Raw genomic sequence first — 9,016 nt, forward strand, 5'->3', positions numbered from 1 at the left:
ATCTTAACATAATCATATCATCTCAATGGCTAGCTGGTGTCACCTTTCAACCAAAAATGCCATGCATCATATACTTGGCTGACTCTTAGCATCTCCCCCCTTCTGTTTAATTAAGCAACAAGCAATGTGGCTAGGGACCATGCCTGTTAGGTTTGTCTAATTCAACATATGGTTCTTACCCGTCATCGGAAAACTGACTTCTAGGCATCAGCCTCCTGTCTTAGGTTGATAACACTGCAATTGGATCATACCCGTCACTGACTACCAGTCCAGCATATAGCCATACTTGTGGATAGGCCTATGCACCAGTGGGGGGGTGAGGTTCTTTGCCTCACCTCTGTTGGCCCCCAANACTGGGTCAGGACCTTTCCATTGTCCTGTTAGAATATCTTTCCAAAGTACCTTAGGCTTATGTACATTTTTTGGATACAAATGTCTTTCCGCAGCACTAAGCCCTGATGAATCCAAATTTAAAAAGTTTAGAGTAAAAAGGGTTATTTTAAGTTTATCTTTGGGGGATATATACCCCTTTCCAATTCCCTCCTTTTGTTTTAATAAGTACATTTTAATAGTTTGATGAGCTCTTTCAACTATGCCTTGTCCTTGTGGATTGTATGGAATTCCTGTTATGTGAGTAATGCCAAATGATGAGCAAAATTGTTTAAAAGGAGTCCCGTAGCAGAGGTGAACAGCAGGAGTCCAATATCCATATGAATGCAAATCTTAACATAATCATATCATCTCAATGGCTAGCTGGCGTCACCTTTCAACCAAAAGTGCCATGCATCATACACTTGGCTGACTATTAGCATAAAGGCATGCATTTTCACGTTAGGTAGGCAGAATTAAGGATGTTGTCTGTGAGCACGAGAGGCTAACTAAAGAGTTCAGGAGAAAATCAGATTTGGATTTGTTAGCACTGATCTGGGACAGTTCTGTGTGCTAGGATGAAAGGACTTAGAATAATGACATGAACGGAGTAAATGGACTCAGCATCAGGAAAGACTTCAGTAAAGTGGTACATTTGAGGTGAGATATGAAGGAAGTGACCTGAAGAGACAGGAAAGAATCATAAATTCTCAGGGGTGATTATAAAAATCTGCTAGTTAAGCTCTCAGACTTTCTTTTGCATGGTAGGATATTCTGAATAGACTTAAATCTCCCCAGGTAGGAAACAATTTAACTATGTTTTTCTCTCTTTTTGTTTATATATCATGTTTTAATCCTTTAAAAAATGTGTGACTAATACATGAGTACTTTGTCTATAATTTTTAGAAAACATATTTAGTGATTTTAAACATTTACTAGCATGTTTCTTCCTTTATGATATTTCTTTCTTTCTTTTTTTATTCTTGCAAAGCTTGTAATCACCTGAGTACAATTTGTGAAGATGCACAGTTTCTATATAAATCAATGAAGAATTTTTTAAGAAGGATCAGTCATCTGAATAGAAAAACCCTTATGTTTAATGGGAGATGGCAACTTCCAATTTCAAAAGTACTTATTGACATTGGATTCCATTTACATATCATAAAAAATTGAACCATTTTCTCTGAGTAGGAATGGACAGGCAGATTTGGAGACCTTTTGTCCTAAAGCCAATAATGCCCTTACTTCTGCCAACTCAGCATTGTTATGTTGGAACAATTTTCTCTTCATCTTTCAATGGAGAAAAATATGTACTCCTTCATCTTATCAGTTATTCCTAACTCAAGTACACTGGCACATGATTTTCAACCTGCTTAGGTCTTACCCTGACCAAAATGACACTGGACAGGAGTGCTATTAGAACTGATTCTCACCAATTGTGTGTGTGTGTGTGTGTGTGTGTGTGCGTGCGCGTGTGTGGTAATTATTACAACAACCCTATGAGGGTGTAGAGATGAGGGCACTGTGAATCAAAGAAGAAAATTATTCCGAGTCATAACAGCTGAAAAGCAAGAGAACCAAGATTCAAATACGGTTCAACTTTCCTTCCCAAATCTCTCACTTAATCATTGTCTTTTAATTACTGGTACCAGGGGTGAAATGTCATTGCATTCCTGTGACATGTTTGACAATTTATAACAATATAGATGTTTTTGTAGGAATAAAGAAGGTGAGCCAGACTGTGGAAAAGAGGAGATTACAGACAATGAGAATGTCAGGAAGTAAGGAAAGGAAGAGTGAAGGAGTTCCTAAAGAAGGTAGTGAATCAATCTTAAGAAATAAATAATTAAAAGATCATCAACAAAAATTGTACAAAAGGATAATTATATTAGCAGGAATAATAAATTAAAGTAGAAGGAGGCAGTTATATTTCACCAGGAAGAAACATACTCAGTGTTTAGAAAAGGCATAACAACCTGAAAATACAGGCTTATGTTTAAAATCCATCAACTATAATTGCTATTGAGTTGTTGTGGTGGCGCTATAATTATAGTATATGTGCAAGTGGTCCAGATAAAAAAATATTAGGACAATCAAAATATTTATACTCTTCCATAAAAGAACAGTTATGGCATTTGCAGTAGGCAACTTTGAATTTCCTACTATTATTGTCTTTGATTTTTGTTTTGTCTAGAATCAGGGAGGATTACCAATCCTAAATGTACTTTTCTTATAAATCAGAAAAAAAACACCTAATTTTTCATGTTCCAGTAAAGAAATATAAGTGTCTTAAAATGTCTGTATTTAGTTCTTCTCATACATTTTATTCTTTTGTCTAACTGTGGGTAAACAAGATATACATCATCATTAACTGAAGTTGTAGAGCCAGTTGCAAAACAACAACAATCATAAACATCAGAAATAGAAAGAAACAAAAACGTTCTGTTTCATTTGCAGGTAACTTATTTCATATAATCTTTTAAATGTCTTCAAAATATTATTAGTTTCAGAAGGTTTTAAGAGAACTTCATATTGGGAATCAATTTCAAATTCCTACTCATTCTTTCAGTTTTTCTGTTCTAAGTAAAATCCATATGAGTATTCCAGGTTTATGGAATATTTTATATTTCCAATACAGTATAAAGATTCACCAATGTCATTGTAACTATAGAATAAGTGTATGAAACCTAACATGTCATATAGAATCATTTTAAATTCATTTAATTTGATAATTTTTCCTAAAATACTGAATTTAATGAAGCTTACATTGTAAGCCAGTGTTTTAAAAGGTATGGCTTGTGAAAAATTAGTTGTCAGTGAACATTTCAAGCACCCTCTCCCTATCCCTTGCCTTCTACAATATATTCAACAGCCCACTATCAGGAACATGGAAGCCATTCTTGGTCTTTGCATGCAGCATAACTAAATGTAACTGCATTTTGTGAATATGACTAAATAAATGAATATAAAACCATTGTCTTTCTATATATTGGCAGAAATATATAAAATTCTATAATTTTCAGAAATTAAAAATTTAGAATAAATGCCACTTACAATAATACCAAAACTATGAAATACTTAGCGATCATTTTGACATAAGGTTTATCAAATCTATATGTTGAAAATGCAAAATAATGATGAGAAAAATTAAACAACACTTAAATAAATGGAGACAGACAGTATGCTGTAAATCAGACACCACTGCGTTATGATGTCAGTTCTCCTAGGTTTACTTATAGATTAAAACTAATACTAGTCAAAATACCAAAAGGTTTTGTTGTTGTTTGCTGGCTCTTTGTGTAATTGACAGGCTGATTTCTAAAAGTTGTATGGAAATACAAAAGAGGACCTAGAACACCAAAATAATTTTGAAGAACAATGTTGGAAGTCTTATACTACTTTGGATATTTTCCAACACAACAAACAATTTTCTGATTCCCCCAATCCCAACTGCATATTGAACAGTTCAATTAAATTCTTATATTATTTGGGTTAGCATCAGATCTCACAAGTTAAAGGAATCATCCCCACAAGGCTTCCAGATTTCCAATGTCAATTATAATTCCCAGACTACTTATACACTCATCTGACCAACTGACTATAAATCAGGGATATTTTAGTCAGTTTTTTTATCACTATCATAAATACTTGAAAAAAATAACTTAGAATAGGAAAGCTTTGTTTTGGCTCATGGTTTCAGAGGTTTCAATCCATGGTCAGCTGGCTCCAAGGCAGGAATGTCATGGAAGAAAGTGTGGCAGAGGAAAGGTCCTTATCCCATGGCAGTCAGAAAGCACAGAGAAAAGTAGGCGCCTAGGATGGAGAGTCCCCAGGGCGTGCCCCAGTGATCTATATCCTCCCAAATGCCCCATCTTCCTTTAGTTTCTGCCACCTCCCAGTAGTCCATGCAGCTGTCTGTGGATTATTCCCTCCATGACATCAGAGCCCTCACCATCAATCATTTTCCAAAAGCCCACCTCTGAACCTTGCTGTACTGAGGACCAAGCCTTCAAGAAATGAGACTTCAGGGAAAATAAAGATCCAGACCATAACGAGGGTTTCTCATGTCTACCCCCGATCCATACTCAAGGCTTAATAATTTGCTAGAGTGAATCACAGAACTCAGGAAAGCACTTTACTTACTATTACTAGTTTATTATAAAAGATACAATTCAGGAACAGCCAAACTGAGAAGATGCACAGGACAAGGTACTGGGAAGGGACTTGTATAGAGCTGTCATATGGAGCACACCACCTTCCCAGAACCTGGATGTATTCACCAACCTGGAAGGTCTCCAAAATTCATCATCATTTAAGATATTTTTTTTTTATGGAGTTTACATCATGTAAGCTTGATTTATTATTAGCTCAGCTTCTAGCCTCTCTCCTCTCCCATGAGGTTGGAGCAGTGTAGATAAGGCTGAGTTCCAGAACTTTAATCAGGTCTTGGTCTTCCTGATAGCCAATCCCCATCCTGAAGCTATCTAGAAGCCCATTGAGAGTTACCTCATTCCAAAAAAAAAAAAGAAAAAGAAAAAAGAAAGAAGAAAAGAAAAAAATTCTTTATCAGATACTAGAGGAACACTTGAATAACCTCATGCCAGGAAAATTCCTTGGAAGGAAAATTCCTAGGAAGGAAGGAAGGTAGGTAAGAAGGAAAAGGAAAAGAAAAGGAAAAAAAGGGAGAAAATGTTTGGGGGTAATGGATATGTTTATTTTCTTAATTGTCATGATGACTTCATGAACATAAAAAACTCATCAAATTGGAACTTCAGTATGTATGGTTTCTTTATAGCTATTTTGCCTCAAAAAGCTAAAGCAAAGGAGCAAATAAGAGTGAGAAAAGGGAGACGATAAAGCAAAAAGAAGAGGAGGAGAGGATGAAAAAGAAGAGCCTGATTAAGAGGAGGAAGAAGAGGAAGGAGTAGTGGTAGTAGTTTAAGGATGGATGTATTGAAGGAAAAAGATCTTAAAGCTAGTAATAAAATTTAACAACCTGTAACATTAGTTCAGAAAAGAGAGAGTATGATGACCAAAGTAGTGTTCATCTCCTCTCCCTGTATTAATAAATAGAGTTGATATCCTAATGTGACTGACAGAACACTTGTCTCTTTCCTGACCATATGCATCACTCACTTAATAAACACTTACTGAGTACCTACTTTGTGCTAGTACTCTCTTAAGCATTGGAAACATGGTGATAAAGACAGAAAAGATTCCTACAGCTGGAGAGTTAATTTATAGTTAGGGGAGACAAAAAATAAAGAAGTTTTCTTAAAAAAAAAATATATATATATAAAATTTTAGAGACTGATGGGTTCCAAAGAAAATAAAATAGGGTAATGTGTAGAGAGTAACTTGGGGAGAAGAAAGGGTGGTTAATTTATATTTTTGAATCAAGGAAGACTATTTGGAGGAATAGTAATAAAGCTGAATTGTGACAAAGACCCAGTAGGGTTAGAGAATTTTTTATAATGTGGTGCTAGGGATTGAACCCAGGGCCTCGTGCTTGCTAGGTAATTGTTCTACCACTGAGCTATATCCCCAGCCCAGGGTTGAGAATTTTAAGGTAGATGGATTAACAATTACAAATTCTCTTAGGAAGGAATTAGGCATATTTAATAAACATAAAGGGGGCTAAAAGAAGGGAAAATAGTAGATGGGAAAGATAGCAAAGTAGATAGGTACTAGAGCATATAAGACCGTATAAGCCATTTCAGTGAAATTGAATTTTATTATTAATGCAATGGGACACCACTGGAGAATCTTGAGCACGGAAGTAGTGTCATATGATAAATGTCTTAAAAGATCCTTCTTCCTGATAAATGGAGCCTAAGAGAATGACAAGAATGAAAATAGGAAGATGAACTAGAAATTAGGCCATACTACAAAGATTGTCCAGAAGTAAATGTAGGGATTTATGTTAGAGAACCAATTCTCACATTTTGTTGGGAAGTAAATTGTGGAGTAAGGGAAATAGAAAAATTAAGAATAACTTTTTGGCTTTTGAGTATCCAGGTGGAAAATGGTGCAGTGTATTGGAATCAGAAGGACTAGAGAGGGAACTTGTTTGGTGTGTGGTGTGGTTTGTATATAAGGTGTTCCCTAAAAGCTCCTGTGTTAGTGCAGGAATGTTCTGAGGTGCAATGATTGGATTGTGAGAGCTTTAACCTTCTAATTGGTCCGTCCTAGTGTGAATGGATTGCATGGTAACTGTAGGCAGCTGGGGTTTGGCTGAAGGAGGTAGGTCACTGGGGAAGTTCCCTGGAAGGATTCATCTTCCCTGTGACTTCCTTCCTACTTTCCTCTGTCTCCTTCCTAGCCTCCATGTCTTCCACCACCCGCTTCTATGATGATTTGCTGCCTCAGTTGGGCCCAGAGGAATGGACTAGACCTCTGAGACCATGAGCCAAAATAAACTTTTACTCCTCTCCATTGTTATCTTTGGGTATTTTGGTCAAACCTAACACAGTGTGTACATTAAATATTTTCTGAATATATCTAACTGAAGTGTCTATTAGACACCTAAACAGAAATGTCAAGTGGGCATTTGAAATATTAGCACTGAAGACAAAAATTGAGTTTCACCAGTGTACTGTACTTTTCAGTGTACTTACCTTTTTTTGTCTCTGTCAGAAAAAGAATTGAAGGACATTGCCTTTTTAATACAATACCTTCCTCCCAACATTAAAACTTTATTTAAAGAGAATGAGCATCTAGACAGAAAAAAAGAATGCAGATGGACTGCAATTATTTTGTTTGGAGGATCTATAGAATTTGATGAACAGTTAGATATAAAGTAAAGGAGAAATTAAGTACATTTCTCAAAGTCTTACTGTTAAGTACTTGAGGGAATATAAGGTTATGTTAATTTGCATTTTTGTTCCCAATTTTTATCCATACCCTTTCCTATATCATCATAATGCTCTTGGCTCATGGGTAGACATACTTCTACCCCTTGACTCTGAGTTTGATGATGTGACTAACTGGGGTATTAGCAGATACTATTCTAGCAAAAGCTTTTTTTTTAAGTTTTTTAAAATTTATATATATGACATCAGAATACATAACAATTCTTATTACACATACATAGCACCATCTCTGGTTGTATATTCACATCAATTTGTGTCTTTCTACATGTACTTTGGATAATAATGATCATCACATTCCACCATCATTAATAACTCCATGCCCCCTCCCTTCCCCTCTAACCACTCTGCTCTATCTAGAGTTATTTTTATCCTCCTATCCTCCCTCTCCCTATCCCACTATGAATCAGCCTCCTTATATCAAAGAAAACATTCGGCTTTTGGTTTTTTGGGATTGGCTAACTTCACTTAGCATTATCTTCTTTAACTCCATCCATTTACCTACAAATGCCATGATTTTATTCTCTCTTATTGCTGAGTAATATTTCTTTGTGTATACGTGCTACATTTTTTAATCCATTCATCTACTGAAGGGCATCTAGGTTGGTTCCACAGTTTAGCTACTGTGAATTGTGCTGCTATAAACATCGATGTGGCTGTGTCCCTGTAATATGCTGTTTTTAAGTCCTTTGGATATAGACTAAGGAGAGGGATAGCAGGGTCAAATGGTGGTTCCATTCCCAATTTTCCAAGGAATGTCCGTTCTGTTTTCCATATTGGCTGTACCAATTTGCAGTCTCCCACCAGCAGTATATGAGTGTACCTTTTTCCCCACACCTTTGCCAATACTTATTGTTGTTTGTCTTCATAATAGCTGCCATTCTGACTGTAGTGAGATGAAATCTATGAGTAGTTTTGATTTGCATTTCTCTAATACCTAGTGATAATGAACATTTTTTCATATATTTGTTGATTGGTTGTCCATCATATTCTAAGAAGTGTCTGTTCAGGTCCTTGGCCCATTTATAGATAGGGTTATTTGTTTTTTTAGTGTTTATCTTTTTGAGTTCTTTATATATCCTAGAGATCAGTGCTCTATCTGATGTGTGAGGGGTAAAGGTTTGCTCCCAAGATATAGGCTCTGTATTCACCTCACAGATTGTTTCTTTTTCTGAGAAGAAAACTTTTAGTTTGAGTTCATCCCATTTATTGATTCATGATTTTGATTCTTATTTTTTTAAATTTTTTTATTGTTGGTTGTTCAAAACATTACAAATTTCTTGATATATCATATTTCACATTTTGATTCAAGTGGGTTATGAACTCCCATTTTTACCCCATATACAGATTGCAGAATCACATCAGTTACACATCCATTGATTTACATATTGCCATACTAGTGTCTGTTGTATTCTGCTGCCTTTCCTATCCTCTACTATCCCCCCTCCCCTCCCCTCCCCACCCCTCTTCTCTCTCTACCCCCTCTACTGTCATTCATTTCTTCCCCTTGTATTATTTTTCCCTTTCCCCTCACTTCCTCTTGTATGAAATTTTGTATAACCCTGAGGGTCTCCTTCCATTTCCATGCAATTTCCCTTCTCTCTCCCTTTCCCTCCCACCTCTCATCCCTGTTTAATGTTAATCTTCTTCTCATGCTCTTCGTCCCTACTCTGTTCTTAGTTACTCTCCTTATATCAAAGAAGACATTTGGCATTTGTTTTTTAGGGATTGGCTAGCTTCACTTAGCATAATCTGCTCTAATGCCATCCATTTCCCTG

General features: G+C 36.0%; 1 pseudogene; it reads left to right on the forward strand.

Annotated features, from left to right (window-relative positions):
- Positions 1-970: 970 nt before the first annotated feature.
- Positions 971-9,016, forward strand: part of LOC107140813 — a 48,170-nt pseudogene continuing 40,124 nt past the window's right edge.

The sequence above is a fragment of the Marmota marmota genome, unplaced genomic scaffold, assembly GCF_001458135.2.
Source record: "Marmota marmota marmota unplaced genomic scaffold, marMar, whole genome shotgun sequence".
Taxonomy (NCBI): domain Eukaryota; kingdom Metazoa; phylum Chordata; class Mammalia; order Rodentia; family Sciuridae; genus Marmota; species Marmota marmota.